Source organism: Lolium perenne, chromosome 3, assembly GCF_019359855.2.
Source record: "Lolium perenne isolate Kyuss_39 chromosome 3, Kyuss_2.0, whole genome shotgun sequence".
In the NCBI taxonomy this organism is placed as follows: Eukaryota; Viridiplantae; Streptophyta; class Magnoliopsida; order Poales; family Poaceae; genus Lolium; species Lolium perenne.
Window position 1 is genome coordinate 335,191,715 of NC_067246.2, and position 17,663 is coordinate 335,209,377.

The following is a 17,663-nucleotide window of genomic DNA, read 5'->3' on the forward strand; positions in this document are numbered from 1 at the left end:
CAACCACTGTTGAATCAGAATGGTTGCGTGAGCTCTTGATGGACTTGCCTGTGGTTGAAAAACCTGTTCCGGCAATCCTTTTGAATTGTGACAATCAAACTGTAATTGTCAAAGTGAACAATTCTAAGGATAACGCGAAGTCATCAAGACACGTCAAGAGACGTTTGAAGTCTGTCAGGAAATTGCGAAACTCCGGAGTAATAACTGTTACATATATTCAAACAGACAAAAACCGGCAGATCCCTTTACAAAGGGACTATCACGTAATGTGATAGAAAGTGCATCGAGGGAGATGGGTTTGAGACCCGTTGATGTTACACCATAGTGGCAACCCAACCTTTGTGATCGGAGATCCCGTGAATTAGGACTGGGAAGAACAAACTAGTGGTTTAATTGAGGAGAGTATTATGTAACCCTCTCTATGTGAAGATGCACAACTCTCAGTTGCTGTAAGGCAGGTTGGCAACAAGCCTTAATGTGTTTATGTTGGCTATTTTAGCAAAGATGCTGTCCTACAGAGCATTCTTGAAATAACACACCTATATGAGTCCGATTGTTAAACGTCGCAATCTATGAGATTTGGGTGATCTCTAGTAAACTCATGAAGAGACCATGAAGTATGACGCATATGCTTCACCCGCGGGGTAGGCTACTGGCAGCCATGTACTGGTCATGACTTTGAGTGAAACCCCGTTCACGCAAAACTTGCAATTCAAGGCTTAGTCCATTGTTCAAGTGTGAGTGGATGTAGCTTAAGGTTCTAGGCGGAAGTTCAACTTAACAGCTCTCGCTGAAACACTGGTATATAAACAAGCAGTGAGTATTGGTAAATCTCTAAATGGGGATTTGAGATCTGGTGGGGGATTGTTGAAATATTGGGCCCACTTTTAGTGGCCCAAATTAGATTTCAGTTTTTCCTATAAATCTCAAAGCCCACATAGTGGCAGCCTTGTGAGTTTGAGCCCAAGTTGGTGGCAGCTCACTAGGGAGTGGCAAGAGGTGGGAAGTTTAGTCCCACATGGAAAGTTGGGAGGAAGTTAGACCACCTTATAAGGTGGGTTGTTCCACCACTAGTAAGTGAGTGAGAATAGGAGTGCTACACGCGCGCTCCTCCTCCTCCTCGCTCGCTCGTCTCGTCTCGTCTCGTCTCGACTCGACACGTCACGACGCGCGCCGCGCTCGTGGTGAGTGGATTGAGCCTCGAGCCGAGACTTTCCTTACTTTTTGCAGCTCAGGAAAACGAACAGAGTCCTAGACGGACGCGTCGCAGTTAGTCGGTTCGGGTCGCTCCCGGATCGTGGGCTATCTGTAACCGACTCGAAACGTTCGTGCGACGTGGGCGTGGCCCACGTTGCCTAGGGTTTCCCGAGCCTATATAATCTCCTGCCCGGCTACCGCAGAAACACATCCAATATACGAGTTAGGGTTTCCACCTCTCTCTGCTTGCGCCGCCATCGTAGCCTACTCCATCCCGCGAGCCGACGTGCATCGGCGAACGGGAGAGCAGGTCTCCGGAACCGCTCGTCCTTGCGATCCTGTACGGGAGAGGGCGAATTAGGTTTTTGGGAAGCGCTCTGCGCGACTGCTCAAGCTCTTCATCACGGGTCGCCTTCCGTCCAAGTCGGGCGGTGCTGCCTACCATCGTATTCAACGCCATCTACTTCGACCCGTCGTCCCTGTCGTCAACAACGTTGTCATCAACAACGTTACTGCTGCGACATCATCTGCTACACCTCCACCGCCACCTCCACCAGATCGGTACGTGCGACATATCTCGATCTGTTTAGCGATGGATGTTGTACTGTTTGCTATGCTACTGTTCATGTTGATCACTACATCTAGTATGTTCGAGTTTCACATGTTAGTAGTTACTGTCGTCATGCTTAATATTCTGGAATTAATCATGGAAATTGTGCCTAATTATCCAACAATCCAAAAACCTAATTGTAGGCAATTTCCTGAGTTAACAATGGCTGGATTTGCTGATGCACTGAGGCCGGATAAGTTTACCGGTGTGCACTTTAAGAGGTGGCAGTATAAGGCCATGCTCTGGCTTACTCATCTGAAAGTGTTCGATGTTGCTAAGGGTTTACCTGAAGGAACTATATCTGACCAAGATCAGAACAAGTTCAAGGAAAGCAATACTCTCTTCGTCGGATGCGTTCTAAGTATTCTTGCTGATCGTCTGTGTGATGTGTACATGCACTTAACAGATGGTAAAGAGCTCTGGGATGCACTGAATGCTAAGTTCGGTGCAACCGATGCAGGCAGTGAACTGTACATCATGGAGAGCTTCCATGACATCAGGATGGTTAACAACCGTTCTGTAGTCGAACAAGCTCATGAGATACAGTGCATTGCGAAAGAGCTTGAACTCCTTAAGTGTGCCTTACCTGACAAGTTTGTGGCTGGATGCATCATCGCTAAGTTGCCCCCTTCATGGAGGAACTTTGCCACAACTCTCAAACACAAGAGACAGGAGATATCGCTTGAAAATCCGATAGCATCTCTTGATGTTGAGGAGAAAGCTCGGGCTAAGGATAATACCGAGAAAGGAGAGGGTCGGTCTAGCGCCAACATGGTGCATAATAAACCCTACAGCAAGAACAAAGGGAATAACAAGCCCTCCTTCAATAAGCCTATGAAGACTACAACCTTCAAGAAGAAGAAGATGATAAACAAAGCAGATCTGAGCTGCTTTACATGTGGAGAGACTGGCCACTTTTCTAAGGACTGTCCAGAGAGGGCAGACCGCAAGAAAAAGGCGAGGCAAGTCAACACGGTGACCGCTAGCAATGCTGATGGGTACGGTAATCTCTTTACTGTTCTTTCGGTATTTCAATCTCCATGTTGGTGGATTGATACGGGTGCTAATGTTCATGTGTGTGCTGACATATCCATGTTCACTTCTTACCAGGTCGCCCGGGATTCTTCCGTCTTGATGGGGAATGGGTCACATGCTTCTGTTCGTGGTGTTGGCACGGTAGATCTGAAGTTCACTTCGGGGAAGATCGTGCACCGAGGAACGTGCAAAGCATGTCCCTACTATGAACAAGAATCTCGTTAGCGGCTCCCTTCTATGCAGAGATGGGTTTAAGGTTGTCTTAGAGTCGAATAAAGTAGTTGTTTCCAAGTTTGGACAATTTATTGGTAAAGGCTATGAGTGCGGAGGCTTGTTCCGCTTTTCGCTTTCTGATTTCAGTAATAAGTCTGTGAACCATATATGTGGCAATGTTAGTGATGACACCAGTGTTTGGCATTCTCGTTTATGTCACATTAATTTTGGTTTAATGTCTCGGCTATCCAGTTTAAGTTTAATTCCGAATTTCACCATTGCCAAAGGTTCTAAGTGCCATAGTTGTGTGCAATCAAAGCAACCTCGGAAGCCTCACAAGGCGGCCGAGGAGAGAAACTTGGCACCTCTAGAACTCATACATTCTGATCTATGCGAGATGAATGGTGTGTTGACAAAAGGTGGAAAGAGATATTTCATGACATTGATTGATGATGCGACTAGATTTTGCTATGTTTATTTGTTGCGAACTAAAGATGAAGCTTTAGACTACTTTAAAATTTATAAGGCTGAAGTTGAAAATCAACTAGAGAGAAAGATCAAGCGTCTTAGGTCGGATCGTGGTGGCGAATATTTTCCTAAAATCTTTGATGAATTCTGTGAGGAACATGGCATTATTCATGAGAGGACGCCTCCCTATTCACCCCAATCAAACGGGGTTGCCGAGAGGAAAACCGCACGCCGACCGACTTGGTGAATTCCATGTTAGCCACCGCTGGTTTATCAAAGGCATGGTGGGGGAGGCTTTATTGACTTCATGTCATGTCCTGAATAGAGTTCCTAACAAGAATAAAGATAAAACCCCTTACGAGGAGTGGGCTGGGAGAAAACCATCACTTTCGTATTTGCGCACATGGGGATGTTTGGCGAAAGTCAATATTCCAATTACTAAGAAGCGCAAACTTGGACCAAAGACAGTGGATTGTATCTTTCTAGGTTATGCTCCGCGGAGTGTAGGATATAGATTTTTAGTAGTTCAATCCGAGGTACCTGATATGCACGTTGATACTATTATGGAATCTCGTGATGCAACATTTTTTGAGAATATGTTTCCTATGAAAGATATGCATAGCATTGCTAGAATTTCTACTGAGATAATTCCTGAGTCCAGTACATCTAATGAGTATTTTGAACAATCACATGAGAATGTTACTGAGAAGGATGATAATGAAGCTCCTAAACGGAGCAAGAAACGAAGGATTGAAAAATCCTTTGGTGATGATTTCATTGTGTACCTTGTGGATGATACTCCCACGTCCATTGCAGAGGCATATGCATCTCCAGATGCAGATGACTGGAAAGAAGCTGTCCATAATGAGATGGACTCGATTCTTTCTAATGGAACTTGGGAGTTGTCAGAACGACCCCATGGATGCAAGCCAGTAGGCTGAAAATGGGTGTTCAAGAAAAAGCTAAGACCTGATGGTACTATTGAAAAGTACAAGGCACGGCTTGTAGCGAAAGGCTACACACAGAGAGAAGGCGAAGATTACTTCGACACCTATTCACCTATCGCTAGACTTACCACCATTCGAGTACTACTATCCATGGCTGCCTCCTATGGTCTTATCGTTCATCAAATGGACGTAAAGACAGCTTTCCTTAATGGAGAGTTGGAAGAGGAAATCTATATGGATCAGCCTGATGGGTTTGTAGTAAAAGGTGAAGAAAGAAAGGTGTGCAAGTTGCTGAAATCTTTATATGGCCTAAAACAAGCACCTAAGCAATGGCATGAGAAGTTTGACAAAACTTTAACTTCTGTAGGCTTTGTTGTCAATGAGGCTGACAAGTGCGTTTACTATCGCCATGGTGGGGGCGAAGGTGTTATACTATGTTTGTATGTGGATGATATTCTGATCTTTGGTACAAACATGAAAGTAATACACGAGGTCAAGTCTTTCTTGTCAAAGAGTTTTGATATGAAAGATCTGGGAGAAGCTGATGTGATTCTGAACATCAAGCTGATTAAGAACGAGAGTGGGATTACTCTAACGCAATCCCATTATGTTGAGAAGATCTTGAGCCGGTTCGGCTATATTGATAGCAAGCCTTCTTCAACACCTTATGATCCCAGTGTGACACTACGCAAGAACCGGAGGATTGCCATAGATCAATTGAGATATTCTCAGATCGTTGGCTCACTCATGTACTTAGCGAGCGCGACTAGACCCGACATCTCTTTTGCTGTTAGCAAGTTGAGTAGGTTCATGTCAAACCCGGGTACTGATCATTGGCATGCACTTGATAGGGTCATGCGCTACCTATGTGGTACAATGAGTTATGGGATTCACTATTCAGGGCACCCAGCTGTGCTTGAAGGATATAGTGATTCGAATTGGATCTCAGATGTAGCTGATCTGTACGCCACAAGTGGGTATGTATTTACCTTTGGAGGTGGCGCAGTGTCATGGAGATCTTGTAAGCAAACCATATTGACGAGGTCAACTATGGAAGCAGAACTTACTGCTTTAGACACAACCACTGTTGAATCAGAATGGTTGCGTGAGCTCTTGATGGACTTGCCTGTGGTTGAAAAACCTGTTCCGGCAATCCTTTTGAATTGTGACAATCAAACTGTAATTGTCAAAGTGAACAATTCTAAGGATAACGCGAAGTCATCAAGACACGTCAAGAGACGTTTGAAGTCTGTCAGGAAATTGCGAAACTCCGGAGTAATAACTGTTACATATATTCAAACAGACAAAAACCTGGCAGATCCCTTTACAAAGGGACTATCACGTAATGTGATAGAAAGTGCATCGAGGGAGATGGGTTTGAGACCCGTTGATGTTACACCATAGTGGCAACCCAACCTTTGTGATCGGAGATCCCGTGAATTAGGACACAGGGAAGAACAAACTAGTGGTTTAATTGAGGAGAGTATTATGTAACCCTCTCTATGTGAAGATGCACAACTCTCGCTTGCTGTAAGGCAGGTTGGCAACAAGCCTTAATGTGTTTATGTTGGCTATTTTAGCAAAGATGCTGTCCTACAGAGCATTCTTGAAATAACACACCTATATGAGTCCGATTGTTAAACGTCGCAATCTATGAGATTTGGGTGATCTCTAGTAAACTCATCAAGAGACCATGAAGTATGACGCATATGCTTCACCCGCGGGGTAGGCTACTGGCAGCCATGTACTGGTCATGACTTTGAGTGAAACCCCGTTCACGCAAAACTTGCAATTCAAGGCTTAGTCCATTGTTCAAGTGTGAGTGGATGTAGCTTAAGGTTCTAGGCAGAAGTTCAACTTAACAGTCTCCGCTGAAACACTGGTATATAAACAAGCAGTGAGTATTGGTAAATCTCTAAATGGGGATTTGAGATCTGGTGGGGGATTGTTGAAATATTGGGCCCACTTTTAGTGGCCCAAATTAGATTTCAGTTTTTCCTATAAATCTCAAAGCCCACATAGTGGCAGCCTTGTGAGTTTGAGCCCAAGTTGGTGGCAGCTCACTAGGGAGTGGCAAGAGGTGGGAAGTTTAGTCCCACATGGAAAGTTGGGAGGAAGTTAGACCACCTTATAAGGTGGGTTGTTCCACCACTAGTAAGTGAGTGAGAATAGGAGTGCTACACGCGCGCTCCTCCTCCTCCTCGCTCGCTCGTCTCGTCTCGACTCGACTCGACTCGACTCGACACGACGCGCGCCGCGCTCGTGGTGAGTGGATTGAGCCTCGAGCCGAGACTTTCCTTACTTTTTGCAGCTCAGGAAAACGAACAGAGTCCTAGACGGACGCGTCGCAGTTAGTCGGTTCGGGTCGCTCCCGGATCGTGGGCTATCTCAGAACCGACTCGAAACGTTCGTGCGACGTGGGCGTGGCCCACGTTGCCTAGGGTTTCCCGAGCCTATATAATCTCCTGCCCGGCTACCGCAGAAACACATCCAATACACGAGTTAGGGTTTCCACCTCTCTCTGCTTGCGCCGCCATCGTAGCCTACTCCATCCCGCGAGCCGACGTGCATCGGCGAACGGGAGAGCAGGTCTCCGGAACCGCTCGTCCTTGCGATCCTGTACGGGAGAGGGCGAATTAGGTTTTTGGGAAGCGCTCTGCGCGACTGCTCAAGCTCTTCATCACGGGTCGCCTTCCGTCCAAGTCGGGCGGTGCTGCCTACCGTCGTATTCAACGCCATCTACTTCGACCCGTCGTCCCTGTCGTCAACAACGTTGTCATCAACAACGTTACTGCTGCGACATCATCTGCTACACCTCCACCGCCACCTCCACCAGATCGGTACGTGCGACATATCTCGATCTGTTTAGCGATGGATGTTGTACTGTTTGCTATGCTACTGTTCATGTTGATCACTACATCTAGTATGTTCGAGTTTCACATGTTAGTAGTTACTGTCGTCATGCTTAATATTCTGGAATTAATCATGGAAATTGTGCCTAATTATCCAACAATCCAAAAACCTAATTGTAGGCAATTTCCTGAGTTAACAATGGCTGGATTTGCTGATGCACTGAGGCCGGATAAGTTTACCAGTGTGCACTTTAAGAGGTGGCAGTATAAGGCCATGCTCTGGCTTACTCATCTGAAAGTGTTCGATGTTGCTAAGGGTTTACCTGAAGGAACTATATCAGACCAAGATCAGAACAAATTCAAGGAAAGCAATACTCTCTTCGTCGGATGCGTTCTAAGTATTCTTGCTGATCGTCTGTGTGATGTGTACATGCACTTAACAGATGGTAAAGAGCTCTGGGATGCACTGAATGCTAAGTTCGGTGCAACCGATGCAGGCAGTGAACTGTACATCATGGAGAGCTTCCATGACATCAGGATGGTTAACAACCGTTCTGTAGTCGAACAAGCTCATGAGATACAGTGCATTGCAAAAGAGCTTGAACTCCTTAAGTGTGCCTTACCTGACAAGTTTGTGGCTGGATGCATCATCGCTAAGTTGCCCCCTTCATGGAGGAACTTTGCCACAACTCTCAAACACAAGAGACAGGAGATATCAGTTGAAAATCTGATAGCATCTCTTGATGTTGAGGAGAAAGCTCGGGCTAAGGATAATACTGAGAAAGGAGAGGGTCAGTCTAGCGCCAACATGGTGCGTAAGAAACCCTACAAAGAAGAACAAAGGGAATAACAAGCCCTCCTTCAATAAGCCTATGAAGACTACAACCTTCAAGAAGAAGAAGATGATAAACAAAGCAGATCTGAGCTGCTTTACATGTGGAGAGACTGGCCACTTTTCTAAGGACTGTCCAGAGAGGGCAGACCGCAAGAAAAAGGCGAGGCAAGTCAACACGGTGACCGCTAGCAATGCTGATGGGTACGGTAATCTCTTTACTGTTCTTTCGGTATTTCAATCTCCATGTTGGTGGATTGATACGGGTGCTAATGTTCATGTGTGTGCTGACATATCCATGTTCACTTCTTACCAGGTCGCCCGGGATTCTTCCGTCTTGATGGGGAATGGGTCACATGCTTCTGTTCGTGGTGTTGGCACGGTAGATCTGAAGTTCACTTCGGGGAAGATCGTGCAGCTGAGGAACGTGCAGCATGTCCCTACTATGAACAAGAATCTCGTTAGCGGCTCCCTTCTATGCAGAGATGGGTTTAAGGTTGTCTTAGAGTCGAATAAAGTAGTTGTTTCCAAGTTTGGACAATTTATTGGTAAAGGCTATGAGTGCGGAGGCTTGTTCCGCTTTTCGCTTTCTGATTTCAGTAATAAGTCTGTGAACCATATATGTGGCAATGTTAGTGATGATACCAGTGTTTGGCATTCTCGTTTATGTCACATTAATTTTGGTTTAATGTCTCGGCTATCCAGTTTAAGTTTAATTCCGAATTTCACCATTGCCAAAGGTTCTAAGTGCCATAGTTGTGTGCAATCAAAGCAACCTCGGAAGCCTCACAAGGCGGCCGAGGAGAGAAACTTGGCACCTCTAGAACTCATACATTCTGATCTATGCGAGATGAATGGTGTGTCGACAAAAGGTGGAAAGAGATATTTCATGACATTGATTGATGATGCGACTAGATTTTGCTATGTTTATTTGTTGCGAACTAAAGATGAAGCTTTAGACTACTTTAAAATTTATAAGGCTGAAGTTGAAAATCAACTAGAGAGAAAGATCAAGCGTCTTAGGTCGGATCGTGGTGGCGAATATTTTCCTAAAATCTTTGATGAATTCTGTGAGGAACATGGCATTATTCATGAGAGGACGCCTCCCTATTCACCCCAATCAAACGGGGTTGCCGAGAGGAAAAACCGCACGCTGACTGACTTGGTGAATTCCATGTTAGCCACTGCTGGTTTATCAAAGGCATGGTGGGGGGAGGCTTTATTGACTTCATGTCATGTCCTGAATAGAGTTCCTAACAAGAATAAAGATAAAACCCCTTACGAGGAGTGGGCTGGGAGAAAACCATCACTTTCGTATTTGCGCACATGGGGATGTTTGGCGAAAGTCAATATTCCAATTACTAAGAAGCGCAAACTTGGACCAAAGACAGTGGATTGTATCTTTCTAGGTTATGCTCCGCGGAGTGTAGGATATAGATTTTTAGTAGTTCAATCCGAGGTACCTGATATGCACGTTGATACTATTATGGAATCTCGTGATGCAACATTTTTTGAGAATATGTTTCCTATGAAAGATATGCATAGCATTGCTAGAATTTCTACTGAGATAATTCCTGAGTCCAGTACATCTAATGAGTATTTTGAACAATCACATGAGAATGTTACTGAGAAGGATGACAATGAAGCTCCTAAACGGAGCAAGAGACGAAGGATTGAAAAATCCTTTGGTGATGATTTCATTGTGTACCTTGTGGATGATACTCCCACGTCCATTGCAGAGGCATATGCATCTCCAGATGCAGATGACTGGAAAGAAGCTGTCCATAATGAGATGGACTCGATTCTTTCTAATGGAACTTGGGAGTTGTCAGAACGACCCCATGGATGCAAGCCAGTAGGCTGCAAATGGGTGTTCAAGAAAAAGCTAAGACCTGATGGTACTATTGAAAAGTACAAGGCACGGCTTGTAGCGAAAGGCTACACACAGAGAGAAGGCGAAGATTACTTCGACACCTATTCACCTGTCGCTAGACTTACCACCATTCGAGTACTACTATCCATGGCTGCCTCCTATGGTCTTATCGTTCATCAAATGGACGTAAAGACAGCTTTCCTTAATGGAGAGTTGGAAGAGGAAATCTATATGGATCAGCCTGATGGGTTTGTAGTAAAAGGTGAAGAAAGAAAGGTGTGCAAGTTGCTGAAATCTTTATATGGCCTAAAACAAGCACCTAAGCAATGGCATGAGAAGTTTGACAAAACTTTAACTTCTGTAGGCTTTGTTGTCAATGAGGCTGACAAGTGCGTTTACTATCGCCATGGTGGGGGCGAAGGTGTTATACTATGTTTGTATGTGGATGATATTCTGATCTTTGGTACAAACATGAAAGTAATACACGAGGTCAAGTCTTTCTTGTCAAAGAGTTTTGATATGAAAGATCTGGGAGAAGCTGATGTGATTCTGAACATCAAGCTGATTAAGAACGAGAGTGGATTACTCTAACGCAATCCCATTATGTTGAGAAGATCTTGAGCCGGTTCGGCTATATTGATAGCAAGCCTTCTTCAACACCTTATGATCCCAGTGTGACACTACGCAAGAACCGGAGGATTGCCATAGATCAATTGAGATATTCTCAGATCGTTGGCTCACTCATGTACTTAGCGAGCGCGACTAGACCCGACATCTCTTTTGCTGTTAGCAAGTTGAGTAGGTTCATGTCAAACCCGGGTACTGATCATTGGCATGCACTTGATAGGGTCATGCGCTACCTATGTGGTACAATGAGTTATGGGATTCACTATTCAGGGCACCCAGCTGTGCTTGAAGGATATAGTGATTCGAATTGGATCTCAGATGTAGCTGATCTGTACGCCACAAGTGGGTATGTATTTACCTTTGGAGGTGGCGCAGTGTCATGGAGATCTTGTAAGCAAACCATATTGACGAGGTCAACTATGGAAGCAGAACTTACTGCTTTAGACACAACCACTGTTGAATCAGAATGGTTGCGTGAGCTCTTGATGGACTTGCCTGTGGTTGAAAAACCTGTTCCGGCAATCCTTTTGAATTGTGACAATCAAACTGTAATTGTCAAAGTGAACAATTCTAAGGATAACGCGAAGTCATCAAGACACGTCAAGAGACGTTTGAAGTCTGTCAGGAAATTGCGAAACTCCGGAGTAATAACTGTTACATATATTCAAACAGACAAAAACCTGGCAGATCCCTTTACAAAGGGACTATCACGTAATGTGATAGAAAGTGCATCGAGGGAGATGGGTTTGAGACCCGTTGATGTTACACCATAGTGGCAACCCAACCTTTGTGATCGGAGATCCCGTGAATTAGGACCTGGGAAGAACAAACTAGTGGTTTAATTGAGGAGAGTATTATGTAACCCTCTCTATGTGAAGATGCACAACTCTCGATTCTTTGTAAGGCAGGTTGGCAACAAGCCTTAATGTGTTTATGTTGGCTATTTTAGCAAAGATGCTGTCCTACAGAGCATTCTTGAAATAACACACCTATATGAGTCCGATTGTTAAACGTCGCAATCTATGAGATTTGGGTGATCTCTAGTAAACTCGTGAAGAGACCATGAAGTATGACGCATATGCTTCACCCGCGGGGTAGGCTACTGGCAGCCATGTACTGGTCATGACTTTGAGTGAAACCCCGTTCACGCAAAACTTGCAATTCAAGGCTTAGTCCATTGTTCAAGTGTGAGTGGATGTAGCTTAAGGTTCTAGGCGGAAGTTCAACTTAACAGTCTCCGCTGAAACACTGGTATATAAACAAGCAGTGAGTATTGGTAAATCTCTAAATGGGGATTTGAGATCTGGTGGGGGATTGTTGAAATATTGGGCCCACTTTTAGTGGCCCAAATTAGATTTCAGTTTTTCCTATAAATCTCAAAGCCCACATAGTGGCAGCCTTGTGAGTTTGAGCCCAAGTTGGTGGCAGCTCACTAGGGAGTGGCAAGAGGTGGGAAGTTTAGTCCCACATGGAAAGTTGGGAGGAAGTTAGACCACCTTATAAGGTGGGTTGTTCCACCACTAGTAAGTGAGTGAGAATAGGAGTGCTACACGCGCGCTCCTCCTCCTCCTCGCTCGCTCGTCTCGTCTCGACTCGACTCGACTCGACACGTCACGACGCGCGCCGCGCTCGTGGTGAGTGGATTGAGCCTCGAGCCGAGACTTTCCTTACTTTTTGCAGCTCAGGAAAACGAACAGAGTCCTAGACGGACGCGTCGCAGTTAGTCGGTTCGGGTCGCTCCCGGATCGTGGGCTATCTCAGAACCGACTCGAAACGTTCGTGCGACGTGGGCGTGGCCCACGTTGCCTAGGGTTTCCCGAGCCTATATAATCTCCCCGCCCGGCTACCGCAGAAACACATCCAATACACGAGTTAGGGTTTCCACCTCTCTCTGCTTGCGCCGCCATCGTAGCCTACTCCATCCCGCGAGCCGACGTGCATCGGCGAACGGGAGAGCAGGTCTCCGGAACCGCTCGTCCTTGTGATCCTGTACGGGAGAGGGCGAATTAGGTTTTTGGGAAGCGCTCTGCGCGACTGCTCAAGCTCTTCATCACGGGTCGCCTTCCGTCCAAGTCGGGCGGTGCTGCCTACCGTCGTATTCAACGCCATCTACTTCGACCCATCGTCCCTGTCGTCAACAACGTTGTCATCAACAACGTTACTGCTGCGACATCATCTGCTACACCTCCACCGCCACCTCCACCAGATCGGTACGTGCGACATATCTCGATCTGTTTAGCGATGGATGTTGTACTGTTTGCTATGCTACTGTTCATGTTGATCACTACATCTAGTATGTTCGAGTTTCACATGTTAGTAGTTACTGTCGTCATGCTTAATATTCTGGAATTAATCATGGAAATTGTGCCTAATTATCCAACAATCCAAAAACCTAATTGTAGGCAATTTCCTGAGTTAACAATGGCTGGATTTGCTGATGCACTGAGGCCGGATAAGTTTACCGGTGTGCACTTTAAGAGGTGGCAGTATAAGGCCATGCTCTGGCTTACTCATCTGAAAGTGTTCGATGTTGCTAAGGGTTTACCTGAAGGAACTATATCTGACCAAGATCAGAACAAGTTCAAGGAAAGCAATACTCTCTTCGTCGGATGCGTTCTAAGTATTCTTGCTGATCGTCTGTGTGATGTGTACATGCACTTAACAGATGGTAAAGAGCTCTGGGATGCACTGAATGCTAAGTTCGGTGCAACCGATGCAGGCAGTGAACTGTACATCATGGAGAGCTTCCATGACATCAGGATGGTTAACAACCGTTCTGTAGTCGAACAAGCTCATGAGATACAGTGCATTGCGAAAGAGCTTGAACTCCTTAAGTGTGCCTTACCTGACAAGTTTGTGGCTGGATGCATCATCGCTAAGTTGCCCCCTTCATGGAGGAACTTTGCCACAACTCTCAAACACAAGAGACAGGAGATATCAGTTGAAAATCTGATAGCATCTCTTGATGTTGAGGAGAAAGCTCGGGCTAAGGATAATACTGAGAAAGGAGAGGGTCAGTCTAGCGCCAACATGGTGCAGAAGAAACCCTACAGCAAGAACAAAGGGAATAACAAGCCCTCCTTCAATAAGCCTATGAAGACTACAACCTTCAAGAAGAAGAAGATGATAAACAAAGCAGATCTGAGCTGCTTTACATGTGGAGAGACTGGCCACTTTTCTAAGGACTGTCCAGAGAGGGCAGACCGCAAGAAAAAGGCGAGGCAAGTCAACACGGTGACCGCTAGCAATGCTGATGGGTACGGTAATCTCTTTACTGTTCTTTCGGTATTTCAATCTCCATGTTGGTGGATTGATACGGGTGCTAATGTTCATGTGTGTGCTGACATATCCATGTTCACTTCTTACCAGGTCGCCCGGATTCTTCCGTCTTGATGGGGAATGGGTCACATGCTTCTGTTCGTGGTGTTGGCACGGTAGATCTGAAGTTCACTTCGGGAAAGATCATGGTGCTGAGGAACGTGCAGCATGTCCCTACTATGAACAAGAATCTCGTTAGCGGCTCCCTTCTATGCAGAGATGGGTTTAAGGTTGTCTTAGAGTCGAATAAAGTAGTTGTTTCCAAGTTTGGACAATTTATTGGTAAAGGCTATGAGTGCGGAGGCTTGTTCCGCTTTTTGCTTTCTGATTTCAGTAATAAGTCTGTGAACCATATATGTGGCAATGTTAGTGATGACACCAGTGTTTGGCATTCTCGTTTATGTCACATTAATTTTGGTTTAATGTCTCGGCTATCCAGTTTAAGTTTAATTCCGAATTTCACCATTGCCAAAGGTTCTAAGTGCCATAGTTGTGTGCAATCAAAGCAACCTCGGAAGCCTCACAAGGCGGCCGAGGAGAGAAACTTGGCACCTCTAGAACTCATACATTACGATCTATGCGAGATGAATGGTGTGTTGACAAAAGGTGGAAAGAGATATTTCATGACATTGATTGATGATGCGACTAGATTTTGCTATGTTTATTTGTTGCGAACTAAAGATGAAGCTTTAGACTACTTTAAAATTTATAAGGCTGAAGTTGAAAATCAACTAGAGAGAAAGATCAAGCGTCTTAGGTCGGATCGTGGTGGCGAATATTTTCCTAAAATCTTTGATGAATTCTGAGGAACATGGCATTATTCATGAGAGGACGCCTCCCTATTCACCCCAATCAAACGGGGTTGCCGAGAGGAAAAACCGCACGCTGACTGACTTGGTGAATTCCATGTTAGCCACTGCTGGTTTATCAAAGGCATGGTGGGGGGAGGCTTTATTGACTTCATGTCATGTCCTGAACAGAGTTCCTAACAAGAATAAAGATAAAACCCCTTACGAGGAGTGGGCTGGGAGAAAACCATCACTTTCGTATTTGCGCACATGGGGATGTTTGGCGAAAGTCAATATTCCAATTACTAAGAAGCGCAAACTTGGACCAAAGACAGTGGATTGTATCTTTCTAGGTTATGCTCCGCGGAGTGTAGGATATAGATTTTTAGTAGTTCAATCCGAGGTACCTGATATGCACGTTGATACTATTATGGAATCTCGTGATGCAACATTTTTTGAGAATATGTTTCCTATGAAAGATATGCATAGCATTGCTAGAATTTCTACGAGATAATTCTGAGTCCAAGACATCTAATGAGTATTTTGAACAATCACATGAGAATGTTACTGAGAAGGATGACAATGAAGCTCCTAAACGGAGCAAGAGACGAAGGATTGAAAAATCCTTTGGTGATGATTTCATTGTGTACCTTGTGGATGATACTCCCACGTCCATTGCAGAGGCATATGCATCTCCGGATGCAGATGATCGGAAAGAAGCTGTCCATAATGAGATGGACTCGATTCTTTCTAATGGAACTTGGGAGTTGTCAGAACGACCCCATGGATGCAAGCCAGTAGGCTGCAAATGGGTGTTCAAGAAAAAGCTAAGACCTGATGGTACTATTGAAAAGTACAAGGCACGGCTTGTAGCGAAAGGCTACACACAGAGAGAAGGCGAAGATTACTTCGACACCTATTCACCTATCGCTAGACTTACCACCATTCGAGTACTACTATCCATGGCTGCCTCCTATGGTCTTATCGTTCATCAAATGGACGTAAAGACAGCTTTCCTTAATGGAGAGTTGGAAGAGGAAATCTATATGGATCAGCTTTGATGGGTTTGTAGTAAAAGGTGAAGAAAGAAAGGTGTGCAAGTTGCTGAAATCTTTATATGGCCTAAAACAAGCACCTAAGAAATGGCATGAGAAGTTTGACAGAACTTTAACTTCTGTAGGCTTTGTTGTCAATGAGGCTGACAAGTGCGTTTACTATCGCCATGGTGGGGCGAAGGTGTTATACTATGTTTGTATGTGGATGATATTCTGATCTTTGGTACAAACATGAAAGTAATACACGAGGTCAAGTCTTTCTTGTCAAAGAGTTTTGATATGAAAGATCTGGGAGAAGCTGATGTGATTCTGAACATCAAGCTGATTAAGAACGAGAGTGGGATTACTCTAACGCAATCCCATTATGTTGAGAAGATCTTGAGCCGGTTCGGCTATATTGATAGCAAGCCTTCTTCAACACCTTATGATCCCAGTGTGACACTACGCAAGAACCGGAGGATTGCCATAGATCAATTGAGATATTCTCAGATCGTTGGCTCACTCATGTACTTAGCGAGCGCGACTAGACCCGACATCTCTTTTGCTGTTAGCAAGTTGAGTAGGTTCATGTCAAACCCAGGTACTGATCATTGTCATGCACTTGATAGGGTCATGCGCTACCTATGTGGTACAATGAGTTATGGGATTCACTATTCAGTGGCACCCACCGTGCTTGAAGGATATAGTGATTCGAATTGGATCTCAGATGTAGCTGATCTGTACGCCACAAGTGGGTATGTATTTACCTTTGGAGGTGGCGCAGTGTCATGGAGATCTTGTAAGCAAACCATATTGACGAGGTCAACTATGGAAGCAGAACTTACTGCTTTAGACACAACCACTGTTGAATCAGAATGGTTGCGTGAGCTCTTGATGGACTTGCCTGTGGTTGAAAAACCTGTTCCGGCAATCCTTTTGAATTGTGACAATCAAACTGTAATTGTCAAAGTGAACAATTCTAAGGATAACGCGAAGTCATCAAGACACGTCAAGAGACGTTTGAAGTCTGTCAGGAAATTGCGAAACTCCGGAGTAATAACTGTTACATATATTCAAACAGACAAAAACCTGCACATACCATTACAAAGGGACTATCACGTAATGTGATAGAAAGTGCATCGAGGAGATGGGTTTGAGACCCGTTGATGTTACACCATAGTGGCAACCCAACCTTTGTGATCGGAGATCCCGTGAATTAGGACACTGGAAGAACAAACTAGTGGTTTAATTGAGGAGAGTATTATGTAACCCTCTCTATGTGAAGATGCACAACTCTCAGTTGCTGTAAGGCAGGTTGGCAACAAGCCTTAATGTGTTTATGTTGGCTATTTTAGCAAAGATGCTGTCCTACAGAGCATTCTTGAAATAACACACCTATATGAGTCCGATTGTTAAACGTCGCAATCTATGAGATTTGGGTGATCTCTAGTAAACTCATGAAGAGACCATGAAGTATGACGCATATGCTTCACCCGCGGGGTAGGCTACTGGCAGCCATGTACTGGTCATGACTTTGAGTGAAACCCTGTTCACGCAAAACTTGCAATTCAAGGCTTAGTCCATTGTTCAAGTGTGAGTGGATGTAGCTTAAGGTTCTAGGCGGAAGTTCAACTTAACAGTCTCCGCTGAAACACTGGTATATAAACAAGCAGTGAGTATTGGTAAATCTCTAAATGGGGATTTGAGATCTGGTGGGGGATTGTTGAAATATTGGGCCCACTTTTAGTGGCCCAAATTAGATTTCAGTTTTTCCTATAAATCTCAAAGCCCACATAGTGGCAGCCTTGTGAGTTTGAGCCCAAGTTGGTGGCAGCTCACTAGGGAGTGGCAAGAGGTGGGAAGTTTAGT

General features: G+C 44.9%; 1 pseudogene; it reads right to left on the reverse strand.

Annotated features, from left to right (window-relative positions):
* Window positions 1-17,663, reverse strand: part of LOC127345896 (uncharacterized) — a 35,870-nt pseudogene that overhangs the window by 16,866 nt on the left and 1,341 nt on the right.